General features: G+C 38.3%; 1 pseudogene; it reads left to right on the top strand.

Annotated features, from left to right (window-relative positions):
* The first annotated feature begins 2444 nt into the window (after positions 1-2444).
* Positions 2445-2967, top strand: LOC104987328 (annotated as a pseudogene).
* The last annotated feature ends 12297 nt before the right edge of the window (positions 2968-15264 follow it).

Raw genomic sequence — 15264 nt, 5'->3', positions numbered from 1 at the left:
ACGAAGCCCAGTTTATTAAGACTATATGTGAACATTTTCTCACTTATAAATAAATTTCATATATTTTTAAAAGGTAAAATATAGTCTACCAAATTTGAAAAAGCATTAAGGGCTATTGAAAATAAGACTATTATTTATCACAGCTAACCCCTACATGAATAAAGTAAGTTTGTTTTGTCCATCTATGGTTATTAAAATCAAGTTCTTGAAATCAAATTACTTCACAATGACTCATAATTCTTATGTTATCTCCTTACTTCAAGGTTGAAGTAACAATATTCGCAAGACTACTTTCCAACCTATATGTTTCTCAAATTTTCCTTTTTAACTATGCTATATGACTCTGAATTTTGCTAAGGGTAAAATGGTCTTACTTGGATAAGAAGGGAATTTTAAATTTGTCTTCAACCTGCTTTTTGTCATGATTATTGACCTGGGCCAGTTTTTTTCAAATGTCTCTAACACCAAGGTTGCAAGTGAAAGTGAAAGTGAAGTCGCTCAGTCATGTCCAACTCTGCGACCCCATGGACTGTAGCCTATCATGCTCCTCCATCCATGGGATTTTCCAGGCAAGAGTGCTGAGTGAATTGCCATTTCCTTCTCCAGGGTATCTTCCTGACCCAGGACTCGAACCTGGGTCTCCCTCATTGCAGGCAGACGCTTTACCATCTGAGCCACCAGGGAAGCCCTAAGTTGCAAGGTTTCAAGAAAAATAGTTCCAAGTATCTAGAGTGACATTAGCAAGATGGCAACATCGACTTTCCCATGGATATACAGAATATGCACACAGTTATAAATTATACATGACTAAAGAAGAGGTAAGAGACAGAATTTCACAATCCCCTCCCCTTCACTCCAAGCAGCCAGAGCAGGCCTCCCTCAAATGTTCTAGAACTGGGAAACTTCATGGAACCTAGAAGAGTTCCATGTTGTTCTGTTGTTGTCACTGGTCAAAACCAGCCACAAAAAGGGTCAGTTCGCTATCATTTATCCAGTTTGGAGTGACATCCTCTGTACTTTGAAGCTCTGCTCAGCCCACTTTCAGATAATTTTCTGCTTGACAGTGCCCAGGACACTTGTAATGCACACAGTCCCAAAAGGTTGGAGGCTTTAGCCATCTTAAGGAGTAAGGTAACTTGAAGTCAGATATTTTTCTTCATCCAAGAGGGACTAGAAAGAATCAGTTTGAAATTGCCTATCCAGCAGAACAGAATGAATCTTCTATAAAATTTTATATACATGGATGTCTAGTTCTGAATGTTAGAAAAATACCAGTTGCAAAGTTTCAACCTTCCTAAGCACTGACATGTTCAGAAGCTCTAATATATGTATAGAGAATATTTTTCTTACATTTATTTAAAAGTAAGATTTCCTAGTCATGGAAGTTAATATTTTGTTCTCTCTCTCTCTTTTTGTTTTGGCTGCACCATGCAGCATGAGGGATCTTAGTTCCCCAACAAGGAATTGAACCTGTGTCCACTGCAGAGGAAGAATTGAGTCTTAAACCACTGGACCGCCAGGGAGATACCCAGAAATTAATATTTTCATTGTCTCCAAAGTCTCCAATTTGGATATAAAATCTTAAATAAAATGTGTTTATATATAATATATATTTTATTAATATGTATGATATATATAACACATGTAGATATATATGTGTATATATGTGTATACACACATACATAGTTTAAACACTATATATAATTAAAAGAAGTAAATAAAATAAAATATTTGCAGAATATCTGAAGCACTCCAGTGTCACAGAAACATAACTTGAAAAATCACTGCTCTTGATACTGGTTGTTACAAGGATCAGTAAGAGATGGTGTGTACTTGAGAGAACCTCATAATCTTAGAGGGGCTATTCAATAAAGTGTACATTAATATAGCTTGTTGTCTAGTTTCCAACTAGTATGAAAATGATTGCATTTGCAAAGGGTAAATTTTCTGTTTTGCTTTTCCTTAATCTCTTTAAGATCAATTCTGTTATTCTTCAGTGCAAAATACTATGTGCAATGATCAAGAGTTAATTGGATTTTAAAGCTTTAAAGCTAGATATAACTTCTGAAGTATGCTTCTGCAGTTTCTCATTCTCCTTAGCGTCTATAGCCAATTGTGAAACTATATAAGAAGGTATATGAAATATGTGATTTCTGATGTCATCTATACTTTCCTAGGATTATTATGATGGTGCAAGAAAACAAATCTAGACAGTGTATTAAAAAGCAGAGACATCGGAAGTGCGCTCAGCAGTCCCGTGGATCTGTCTCTTGCTTCCACAGTGCTTGGACGGAACAGACCTAGGGATGCCACTTGCTTCAGGCTCCGACCACTCTCCAACCTTTTTTCCAGTCACAACATTCAGAATCAGCCACTCAGCTGTCCGTGATCACTGGGACCAGTGACCATTTTTTTTAATCTTAACTCCTTATTACCGATCAACCATGAGCTCCCAGATTCATCAGAATTATTCGATAGGTGGAGCCTGCCCTCCACCTCCTGGTCAACATGCATCTGTGGGTCTCCAACACCTACCTCTCTCTTTGCTTCTATTTTGACCAGGACGATGTGGTTCTGGAGGATGTGGGCCACGTTTTTTTTTTATGCAAATTGGTCAAGGAGAAGCATGAGGGCACACAGCGTCTCTTGAAAATGCAAAACCAGTGCGGCTGCGCCCTCTTCCTGGGACATACAGAAGCATCTCAAGATGAGTGGGGTAAAACCTAGGATGCTATGGAAGCTGCCCTTCTCAAGGAGAAGAATCTGAACCAGGCCCTTTTGGGTCTGCATAGACTGGGTTCTGCCTGTGTAGACCTCCACATCTGTGACTTCCGGGAGAACCACTTCCAAATGAGGTGAAACTCTCAAGAAGATGGGTGACCACCCGACTCACCTCTGCAGGCTGGCTGGTCCCCAGCTGGGTTGGGCAAATATCTTTTTGAAAAGCTCATCCTCAAGCATGACTAGGAGTCTCTGGAACCCAGTGGCCTTTGAGGAGCTCCCTTAACATCAGGGCTGCCTGAAGCCCCTCTCTGAATCTACTAGGCAGTTTTTCAACACTCTGGAGCCCTTTCTCAAGCCTTGGGCCAAATGGAAACAATAAAGCTTTTTTCAGAAAAAAAAAAAAAGAAGCAGAGACATCATGTTACCGCCAAAGGTCCGTATAGTCAAAGCTATGGTTTTTTCAGTAGTCATATACGAATGCGGATGCGAGAGTGGGATAATAAACAAAACTGAGTGTGGAAAAGTTGATGCTTTCAAACTGTGGTGCTGGAGAAGACCCTCGAGAGGCCCTTGGACAGCAAGGGGATCAAACCAGTCAATTTTAAAGGAATCAACCCTGAATATTCATTGAAAAGACTGATGCTGAAGCTGAAGCTCCACTACTTTGGTCACTTGATGCAAAGAGCATACTCAATGGAAATGAGGGCTTCCTTTATAGCCCAGTTAGTAAAGAATCCACCTGCAATGCAGGAGACCTGGGTTCGATCCCTGGGTTGGGAAGATCCTCTGGATAAGGGAAAGGCTACCCACTCCAGTATTCTAGCCTGGAGAAATCCATGGACAGTCCATGGGGTTGCAAAGAGTCCGGACACGACTGAGCGACTTTCACTTTCACTTTCAGATACTGGGAAAGATTGAAGGCAAAAGGAGATGGGGGTGGTAGAAGATGAGATGGCTAGATAGCATCTCTGACTCAATGATTTGAGAAAACTCTGGGAGATAGTGGAGGACAAAGGAGCCTGGTGTGCTATAGTTCAACGGATTGTAAAGAGTCAGACATAACTTAGTGATTGAAAAATAAGAACAACAAAATTTACCAGTACTAAGATTATAAGACTACTTCATGCCTTAAATGTTTGTTCAGTTTTAGTTTCAATTATTTTTGAATAAATAATACACTAAGATGATTCACATGTTTACAAAGGCGTAAACAAATATTTCTGTGGAAAGTATCCATTCCATAACTGTTCCATGGTCATCCAGCTCCAGCACCCCAGGACTCAACAAGTGTTACCATTTTATTACATATCCTTCCAGATTGTTTGAGTCAAGCCAGATCTTTTTTACCATGATGAGTCAATACCTATATGTCCCTCCTAATACACTACTTTTAAAAACTCCTGTTCTTATTTTATTATACTTTGTTATTTTCCTGAGAAATATACCTGAGAGATAATTTCATATGCATTTATAAGAGTTTTTTCCTTTTTTGTATGGGGCATCATATTCCATTGAATTGATGCAGTGTTACATTTAGATGTGAACGATCATATTTAAAAAATGTTATTGAAGTATAGTTAATTTACAATGCTGTTTTGATTTCTGCTGTACAACAAAGGGGCTTCCCTGGTAGCTCAGCTGGTAAAGAATCTGCCTTCAATGCGGGAAACCTGGGTTCAATTCCTGGGCTGGGGAGATTCCCTGGAGGAGGGCGTGGTAACCCACTCCAGTATTCTTGCCTGGAGAATCCCCATGGACAGAGGAGTCTGGCCAGCTCAACAAAGTGATTCAGTTATACACATACATATTCTTTCATTTTCTTTTCCATTATGGTTTACCACAGGGTATTGAATATAGTTTCTTGTGCTACACAATGGTACCTTGTTTATTCATCCTGTGTATAATAGTTTGCATCTGCTCATCCCCAAACTTCTGATATGTCTCTCTCCCACACCTTCTCTCCCTTGGCAACTACAACTCTGTTCTCTATGTCTGTGAGTCTGTTTCATAAATATGTTCATTTGTATTGCATTTTAGATTCCACATATAAGTGATATTGTATAGTATTTGTCTTTCTTGTTCTGATTTTGCTTAGTATGATAAGCTCTGGGTCCATCCATGTTGCTGCAAAAGGCATTATTTCATTCATTTTTATGGCTGAATACTATTCTGTTGTACATACACACACACACACACACACATAATATCATACATCATCTTGGCTATTGTAAATAGTGCTACTGTGAACATAGAGGTGCATGAATCTTTTCAACTTATAGTTTTGTCTGGATATATGTCCAGGAGTGGGATTAATGGATCATATGATAGCTTTATTTTTAGTTTTTTAAGGAACTTCTAGTGTTCTCCGTAATGACTGCACCAATTTACATTTCCATCAATAGTGGTACTTCTATGGTGTCATGTCTTATATTTAAGTCTTTAAACCATTTTGAATCTATTTTAGTGTGTGCTGTGAGGGAGTTTTCTAACTTCATTGATTTGCATGCAGCTGTACAACTTCCCCAATTCCATTTTCTGAAAAGACCGTCCTTTCCCCATTGTATATTCTTGGCTCCTTTGTTGAAGATTAATTGACCATAGGCGTGTGGGTTTATTTCTGGGCTCTCTATTCTGTTCCATTGACCCAGGTGTCTGTTTTTGTGCCAATACCATGCTGTTTTGATTACTGTGGCTTTGTAGTATTGTCTGAAGTCTGGAAGGATTAGCCCTTCTGCTCTCTTCTTTTTTCTCAGGATTTGGTTGGCAATTCTGGGTCTTTTATGATTCCTTATAAATTTTAGGATTATTTGCTCTTGTTCTGTGAAAAATGTCATGGATGCTTAGATAGAGATTACATTAAATAATCTTTGGTTGCTTTGGATAGTATGGACATTTTAACAATATTAATTCTTCCAATCCAAGAGCATGGGATATCATTCTATTTTTTAAATCATCTTCAGTTTCCTTTATTATTGTCTTGTAGTTCTCAGCATATAAGCTTTTCACCTCCTTGGTGAGATTTATTCCTAAATATTTTTCTTGATGTGATTTTAAAGGGGATTGTTGTTTATATTCTGTTTCTGATATTTCATTTTTAGTGTAAAGAAATGCAGCTGACTTCTGTAGATTAATCTTGCGCTCTACTACCTTGTGGCATTCATTTATCAGTTTTAATAGTTGGGCATCTTTAGGTTTTCCTATATATAGCATCATGTCATCTGCTATGTGTATATATTTATATATATATATATATAGTATAATTACTATATAATTTGCACAATTATACCTGTGCAAATTTTATCATTTGAAAATTTGGATTAAATCATTCTTAGTGTGGAATGTTGTTGAAAGAATATGGTTTAGTAAGAGATATCCTACTATCCCATTGCTGATTTTAAACACATGAATAATTGAGACCTACTCCCCTAGAATGGTAGTGGGATCTCACATGTATTTCTTGGGTTCACATTTACCTGGTCGCTTCAGAATGGCAAATAATACTGCTTTTTCCCATTTATACTCTCTTCTGCAAGGCCAGATATTTTCAAGTCCCACTGAACATCAAATTTAGAAGTAAATAAAGGGTTAGAGAGAGGAAATTCTCTCCATGCAAGTGAGGAGGCCCATGTCAGAAAAAAAAAAAAAAAAAGGAAGTTAGTGACTCTTGTATCTTGTCTCAAAGTAAATGCCAAAGGTTTATTTGGTGTTTTGGAGATATGGTGTTTTGTTGAGAGTAGTGAGAAAACATTGGAATAAGAATGGAAAATTGTAGAAGGGAGGGATGTTTGTCTTCTGTTACTTTTTGTTGAGGGAATGAGTTCTATCTTGGTAATGTGTGACTTCTAATCCTGAGCTTAGTGCTTCATGGCTGGGTCAACAAACAAGCTCTCAGCAGGAGTGGTAAAATTTTGTGTAGAGCACATAGACAAACATGTGTGGGTGGGCTCTCTGGGATAAGACACGCTGTGAATGTTCTAGATTACTTTTCCATGTGACATTGAACTTAGTGATTAAACTATTGCCAAAGGGACTGTTACCCCCTGACATTTTGGGCCACTCTGCTTGTGACCTGTCTAGAATACCATTTCTTATCACAAGACAGACCAAGAAGGTCAGTGTGATGATCACTGTTCAGCACCTCATTTCTTTTCTGATTTAGAGTTAACCTGAAGAAATGATTAAGATTTAGCGTTCCCAGTCTGCTGAATATATGTGTTTAACTTTCACTGATATGGAGTATTGTGTAGTCTTCTCAGTATTCCTGCATTTAACTTTCCTATTCCACAAGATTCTACAGCATACTCTCTACACAGGGGAGAAAATGCTAAAATTCAACTGTATGTGCATAACTATGATAAAGCTCTGTGGCACCATATATGGCTACACTCAGAAGCAAAGCAGAATTCACCAAATAGGGTTGTCCTGCCCTGACTTCACACCCATCAGCTTAGTGTCCTACCTCTCCTTCATTTGTGTAACATATGATTATAAATTAGTAAGACACAATGTTGTAGATCATATTAAAGAACTCTATCATCATGCAATTCTGTTAATTTCTGCATATTTGAGACGGGGTGGAGTTGTGGCTGCATTGGCTGATGGCATTATGGCCACAGCAACCCTTGTTTACTGATACTGCAGGTGACGTTCCTTGTCCCCAATTCCTTTGCATACCAAGCACAGGGTCCAGCACATTATTAGTTTGGACTTAATTTTTTAAGCAATACAGAATCATTACAAACTTTTGAGCAAAAGGAGAGTAATGATTGCACATAATATTCTAGGAAGATATTTGTGGAAGTAATATACAGGTCCTGCTTGTGGTTTGAAGTATGCCTATAATACATAAACTGAAATGAAACTGAGAGAGAGAGTAAATAGAAAGACCCAAAGAAGAAAGAACTACCTGATTTTTGACTGACTCAATAGAAGATGAAGAAGCCCTTGGTTCGATGATAAAAAAGTGTTATAAGCAAATAAAAAAGAAAACAATTGGCTCAAGGAAATGAGGAACTAGAATAATGTAATTTTATGGAATCAGTGTAAAAGAGGCCAGTCAAATGCCATTGACTTGGTCCTCTTTTATGCATGAAACATGTAGCAAATATTTTCCTACTACGGTTGAATACTTGAGAGGCAATTCAATTCATAGCAGTGGTAGAGATGGAAAGCATTTGGAGGAAACTGAGAGGAATGAGTAGTTTCATTTAGGTGTCATTATCAGCTAATTGCACATGGGAGAACCATGGCTATGACACACTTTTCTTTAGGCTGGATCTCACTACAAGATGTACTGAAAATTCCTGTTAAGAATTGAACTCTACATTCACAGGCCTTACAGGGGTGGGCTTCCCAAGTGGCTCATTGCTAAAGAATTCACCTGCACACACAGGAGACATAGAAGACACAGGCTCAATCCCTGAGTTGGGAAGATTTCCTGAAGTAGGAAATGCAACCCACTCCAGTATTCTTTCCTGGAAAATTCTATGGACAGAGAAGCCTGACAGACTACAGTCCATGGGGTTGCAAAGAGTAGGACACGACTGAGCATACAGAGTGCAGTGGTGGGAGGCCTCACCACTTCTCTTTCTTTAATCTTTCAGTTAATCATAGGGAAGTCTGCCTCTGCTACTGTCCAGGTATCCAGTACTACCAGGACTCCTTTGTCAGAGTAGAAACGAGGCTTTCAGAGCTCCAGGCTTCCTGACACTCCCCTGATCAGCTTGACTATACTTATTTTTTTTTTTCGTTTGGGGGAATTACAAAATTGTAAATGTTCCTAGACTTTAAAACAATCATTTTCTCTTTATTTGTCATGATAAAAAAGGACATTCCTGAAGTTCTCTTTGCTCTCATGGATACCCACCAGTTTAACACAGGGTTAGAAAATCAACTGTCAACCAAGACCAGACAGGTAGAACACAAACATACGAATGAGGCGAGGTATAAGACTATTGGAGTGATGTTCCTGTAGTAAACTGGATGGGGTGTCCTCCACCCAATGGTATGCAAATTGAGAAGCTTTTAAAAACCTCATTGCTGCAGGATAAGCAATGTGAGTATAAATGCATTTGAACAACCTGTTTTGAGAATGCTTCTATTAAACTGAGGTATAAAAAGTGTCTCTCATTGAGTTTCTGTTCCTGTCACATGGTCTAGTCATACAACTTTGCCCTGTATCAAATGGATACATGGGTTGAACTTCAGATTTCTTATATTATCTTTGCTCATGACTGACTTAAAAGTTTGGGAAATGAAAAGGCAATAGGAGAACGTCACTGAATTGTCACTATGACCGGCCTTCAATTGTAGAGCTTAGACTGGGCAATTTTTGCATTGTTAGCAAGTTCTTGAATGTATTCTAACCTCCACCCACTTTTAGCCTAGTCTGAAGCAGTAGAAGAATCTAGACAAAAAGCAAACACCAATGTGTTTAAAACCTCAATAAAAGAAAAATAAATGAATACTGTCAGAGTTAACACAGCTGTTTATTTTCTGTTTGATATTTTTATTCTGAGATGTAGTAATTAGATACAATAAAATTATTAGTATTCAGAACATTTTTGTCAATGTTTGTGGGAAATTATTTTCATATATTTAATTAAACGGCTTAAACTTTCTTTGCTATTGAATTAAATGTAGATTTGGTTTACCAAGGGGCTCTACTTTTTCCTATAAAATATGCTAATGATATTTTCATGAAATTAAGCAGAAAAATAGAATTGCACTATCAGAAATTTGCTTATAAACATCTCTGTATTTGAATAAAGATATTGTAAAGCAAAAACGAAGTTTTATCATATCTACGATATCTACATAAGACATTTTAATGTTAAGTCCAAATAGGTGTAGCTTTAGATTACAAAGGTTCATTCTCTTGAATAATGAAGCAGAAAGGCAAAGTTTTTAAAAAATATAAGTATATAATATATAGATGAGAGAAAAGATGCAAAATTAGATCAGTTTTACAACTTGGGGACTCTTCGATTTGGTTTGTACTATTCTATTCAATTCTTTAGCAGGAAAATTTTCCATTTGTGGGGGACCACACTCATTAAACAGCATGTGTGTATGTCCAAGGGTTTGTTTAACTTAAAGAGATACAGTATCTTCAAGTTTTCCAAACCAAATGATCAGTTCAAAGTTCTATGACCAGTGGCATGTAAACTGAAGCAATCAGTGCAAGTCTGGTGATGCTCTGTTAAAATTCCAAAGGTTACCGTGCGTGGGTTTTAGAATTTGTTTAAAGAAAAGCAGTGATAACCTTGACACTCTTTCAGTGCAAGCAAAAGTTTATTACTTTGGGGACCCATCATCCACATTTTAATCATTAATGTTTATCTCAAGGTTCAGGTAATCATTTTCCACTGTAGGTTCCTTGATTCTACAGATGGGTGACTATATTTTATTTTTGTTTTTTCCCATACCCCACAATTTTAGATTGTTCTTTTTGGAGTTTAATTTTAATTGTTTATTAATGAATGTCAGGTGGCCTAATACAGTTGTTAGGGGTCTTCAACATTCTCTGTGCAAACAACAGGATTAAGCTCACAACTTGATTGCTAAACTCAAGTTTAGGCTTTTTCTTGTTTAGTTTCTTAGCTGCTGAAACAAAAATATCTATTGTCGACTATAAATTGGCACTTGCCATCTATCTCTACAAGGATTAAATCATGAGCTGCTGAGCTGCTGACCTTCAACATCCCCTGAAAGGAGTTCAAGGTGGAGAGCAGAAATGAGGCATTCTCAGCTTGGTAGAGAGTGGCGGGGGACTGGTAGGACAGGTCTTCAGATAGTTAGATATTTTCAGGAGCTGATATTATGAGCCCAATTCTTATTTCTCCTCAGACCTCAGTTCAGTTCAATTCAGTAACTCAGTCGTGTCCAACTCTGTGCAACACCATGGACTGCAGCACACCAGGCCTCCCTGTCCATCACCGACTCCCAGAGTTTACTCAAACTCATGTCCGTTGAGTTGGTGATGTCATCCAGCCATCTCATCCTCTGTCTTCCCCTTCTCCTCCCTCCTTCAATCTTTCCCAGCATTGGGGTCTTTTCAAATGAGTCAGTTCTTTGCATCAGGTGGCCAAAGTATTGCAATTTCAGTGTCAGCATCAGTCCTTCCAATGAATATTCAGGACTGATCTCCTTTAGGATGGACTGGTTGGATCTCCTTGCAGTCCAAGGGACTCTCAAGAGTCTTCTCCAACACCACGGTTCAAAAACATCAACTCTTCAGCGTTCAGCTTTCTTTATAGTCCAATTCTCACATCTATACATGACTACTAGGAAAACCATAGCCTTGACTAGATGGACCTTTGTTGACAAAGTAATGTCTCTGCTTTTTAATATGCCATCTGGATTGGTCATAACTTTTCTTCCAAGGAGGAGGTATCTTTTAATTTCATGGTTGCAGTCGCACAGAGTCGGACACAACTGAAGTGACTTAGCAGCAACAGGAGCAGCAGTCACCACCTGCAGTGATTTGGAGCCCCCCAAAATAAATTCCCCCACTGTCTCCATTGTTTCCCCATCTATTTGCCATGAAGAGATGGGACAGGGATGCCATGATCTTAGTTTTCTGAATGTTGAGCTTTAAGCCAGCTTTTTCACTCTCCTCTTTCACTTTCATCAAGAGGCTCTTTAGTTCTTCTTCACTTTCTGCCATAAGGGTGGTGTCATCTGCATATCTGAGGTTATTGATATTTCTCCTGGCAATCTTGATTACAGCTTGTACTTCATCCAGGCCAGCGTTTCTCATGATGTACTTTGCATATAAGTTAAATAAGCAGAGTGAAAATATACAGCCTTGATGTACTCCTTTTCCTATTTGGAACCAGTCTGTTGTTTCATGTCCCGTTCTAACTGTTACTTCCTGACCTGCATATAGGTTTCTCAAGGCAGGTTAGGTAGTCTGGGATTCCCATCTCTTTCAGAATTTCCCACAGTTTGTTGTGATCTATACAGTCAAAGCCTTTGGTATAGTCAATAAACCAGAAATAGATGTTTTTCTGGAACTCTCTTGCTTTTTTGATGATCCAACAGATATATGTTGACAATTTGGTCTCTGTTTTCTCTGCATTTTCTAAATCCAGCTTGAACATCTGGCAGTTCATGGTTCATGTACTGTTGAAGCCTTTCTTGGAGAATTTTGAGCATTACACTTTGCTAGTGTGTGAGATGAGTACAACTGTGTGGTAGTGTGAGCATTCTTTGGCATTGCCTTTCTTTGGGATTGGAATCAAAACTGACCTTTTCCAGTCCTGTGGCCACTGCTGAGTTTTCCAAATTTGCTGGCATATTGAGTTGCAGCACTTTCACAGCATCATCTTTTAGGATTTGAAATAGCTCAACTGGAATTCCATCACCTCCACTAGCTTTGTTCGTAGTGATGCTTCCTACGGCCCACTTGACTTCGCGTTCCAGGATGTTTGGCTCTAGGTGAGTGATCACACCATCGTGATCATCTGGGTCATGAATATCTTTTTTATATAGTTCTTCTGTATATTCTTGCCACCTCTTCTTAATATCTTCTGCTTCTTTAGGTCCATACCATTTCTGTCCTTTTTTGTGCCCATCTTTGCATGAAAAGTTCCCTTGGTATCTGTAATTTTCTTGAAGAGATCTCTAGCCTTTCCCATTCTGTTGTTTTCCTCTATTTCTTTACAGTGATCACTGAGAAAGGCTTTCATATCTCTCCTTGCTATTCTTTGGAACCCTGCATTCAAATGGGTTTATCTTTCATTTTCTCCTTTGCCTTTCGCTGCTACTGCTACTGCTAAGTCACTTCAGTCGTGTCCGACTCTGTGAGACCCCAGAGATGGCAGCCCACCAGGCTCCCCCGTCCCTGGGATTCTCCAGGCAAGAGCACTGGAGTGGGTTGCCATTTCCTTCTCCAATGCATGAAAATGAAAAGTGAAAGTTAAGTTGCTCAGTTGTATCTGACACTTAGCGACCCCATGGACTGCAGCCCACCAGGCTCCTCCATCCATGGGATATTCCAGGCAAGAGTACTGGAGTGGGGTGCCATTGCCTTCTCCTTGCCTTTAGCTAGAAAAATACTAAAATCCTTCATGGTAATGACTGTTTCTTGTGACTAGCTTAAAACTTCATCAGAGTAGCAGAAAATTTCTGGAAAAATATGTGTTGATTTCATAGATTCCCCTTTCACCTTAATCACACGTATATGACCTCCCCTCCTTCCTCTTTGGAACAGTTTCTCAGAGCTATCTGAAATGCTTTCTCCTGGGCTGCAATCCTGATTTTATGCCCCAGAAAACAACTCACAACTCTCACATTGTGCATTTTTTTAAGTCAACAGTATAAATCAGATACCTTGTTTTTAATTGAAGACATCTTTTGTGCATTGCAAAAATGACTGCTCTTTCAGTGAGACCATATAAACCATCATTGGTTGAGATTGAATTTCATGGAAACTCATTTAATAGATGCTTAATGTGCAAGCACATTAACTCAGTAAGTACCTCCTAAAGCTCATTTAGGTTCTTCTTCCCTAGTTTTATTGTGATTGGTTCTCAGTTTTCTTTTAAAGTTCTTAAAAAGACAAGCTCACCTTTCTACCTTACAATGCATAACCAAAGCACAATTGTTATTGTTATTTCCCAGTTTCATTCTTTCACCTCCCCCAAAATACAGAATAAATCATGTTTTTTTGTTGTTGTAGTAGTTTTGTTTTCTTTTGGTAAATGTTGCTTTAAAAATATTTTATTTGACATATGTATCTTTTGTATAGTTTGATAGTAATTGATAAATCTTTCTATTCTTTAACTGATTATCTACTTAAGGTATTTTAAATGAGGACTAGGATAATGAAAAGCTGCTGACCCCAACTTAGAAGAACTAGGTTTTATGTCCTGCTACTACTTACCCAAATTTTAACCTTGGATCTGTTTGTCCTTTTCTCTGGACTATTTTCATTGTCTCCCAGAGTCATTGAAATAATTATGTTTAACATTACATGAGAAATTGTGTTGCATTGATATACAGCATTATTACAACTATCACAAAGTCCTAGAATAAAAGACCAGGGCCCATCCAATTAAATTATGTGGATCATATTTCAAACAAAAATACGTGCTTAGTCTAAGAAGTTATTTTTTTAAATTTGTGAGTAAATGGCAAAACTTAAAGTGTAGTATATAAAATTAAATCATATGCAGTTATGTTTCCAGTTAAAGGTAATATTGAATGGAATTAGTAACAAATATCATTATAATGTTGAGTGGAACTTCAGGGTTATTATAATTTTTTTTCCCCAAGGATAGGCTATTTTTGATCACTGTTAAATTTGCAACATCAGCAGTTTCAAGTCACATATCCTTCCAAAGCTCCTACAACACACATCTAGTCAGTCCTGTCCCTTGACCTTAGTTAATGTGTAGGGAACCTGGAAAAGTTCTGCAAGTCTGAAATAACCAGTGTAAAGAGCACTGATTCTGAAGCCAAACAGCATGGGTTTGCATCCTGATTCCACTATTTACTAGCTATGTGCTTTGGAACAAGCTGAACTGCTTACCCTGATGCTTCATGCTCCTTGTCTGTTAACGATGTAATAATGATACCTGTTTTGCTTGTGAGGATTAAAAGTGTGCTTATGGGTAAAGTGATTAGAGCAAGGTTCATCATAAATGCTATTTCATGTTTGAGGGAGTAAACATTTATTTCCTCTGGCTGATGCTATACAGCCTTACTCTTAGGGATTTAGTTTTTAGACATCGAGCAAAAAATCTGCACTTTATAGTGGCTTCAGAGGAATCCAAATTGGAGAAAAAACTTTATGAATCATCTGGCCCTGTCCTTTCATTTTATAGATGAGAAACTTGAGAGACTCAACGAAGTTGAATTGCTCGTCCAGTTCAGTTCAGTTCAGTCACTCAGTCATGTCCAACTCTTTGCAACCCCATGGACTGCAGCTTGCCAGGCTTCCCTGTCTGTCACCAACTCCTGGAGTTTACTCAAACTCATCTCCATTGAGTCGGTGATGCCATCCAACCATCTGATCCTCTGTTGCCCCCTTCTCCTCCCGCCTTTGATCTTTCCCAGCATCAAGGTCTTTTCTAGTGAGTAAGTTCTTCACATCAGGTGGCCAAAGTATTGCCATTTCAGCTTCAATTTCAGTCCTTTCCATGAATATTCAGGACTGATTTCCTTTAAAATGGACTGCTTGGAACTTCTTGCAGTCCAAAGGACTCTCAAGAATCTTCTCCAACACCATAGTTCAAAAACATAAATTCTTCAGTGCTCAGCTTTCTTTAGAGTTCAGCTCTCACATCCATTCATGACTACTGGAAAAACCATAGCCTTGACTAGGCGGACCTTTGTTGACAAAGTAATGTCTCTGCTTTTTAATATGTTGTCTATGTTGGTCATAACTTCTCTTCCAAAGAGGAGGCATCTTTTAATTTCATGGCTGCAGTCACCATCTACAGTGATTTTGGAGCCCAGAAAAATAAAGTCTGACACTGTTTCCACTGTTTCCCCATCTATTTGCCATGAAGTGATGGGACAGGATGCCATGAG

Source organism: Bison bison, unplaced genomic scaffold, assembly GCF_000754665.1.
Source record: "Bison bison bison isolate TAMUID 2011002044 unplaced genomic scaffold, Bison_UMD1.0 scf7180017864092, whole genome shotgun sequence".
Lineage (NCBI taxonomy): Eukaryota > Metazoa > Chordata > Mammalia > Artiodactyla > Bovidae > Bison > Bison bison.
Note: the sequence above shows the minus strand (reverse complement) of the source record. Positions and strands in the feature narration are given on the sequence as shown.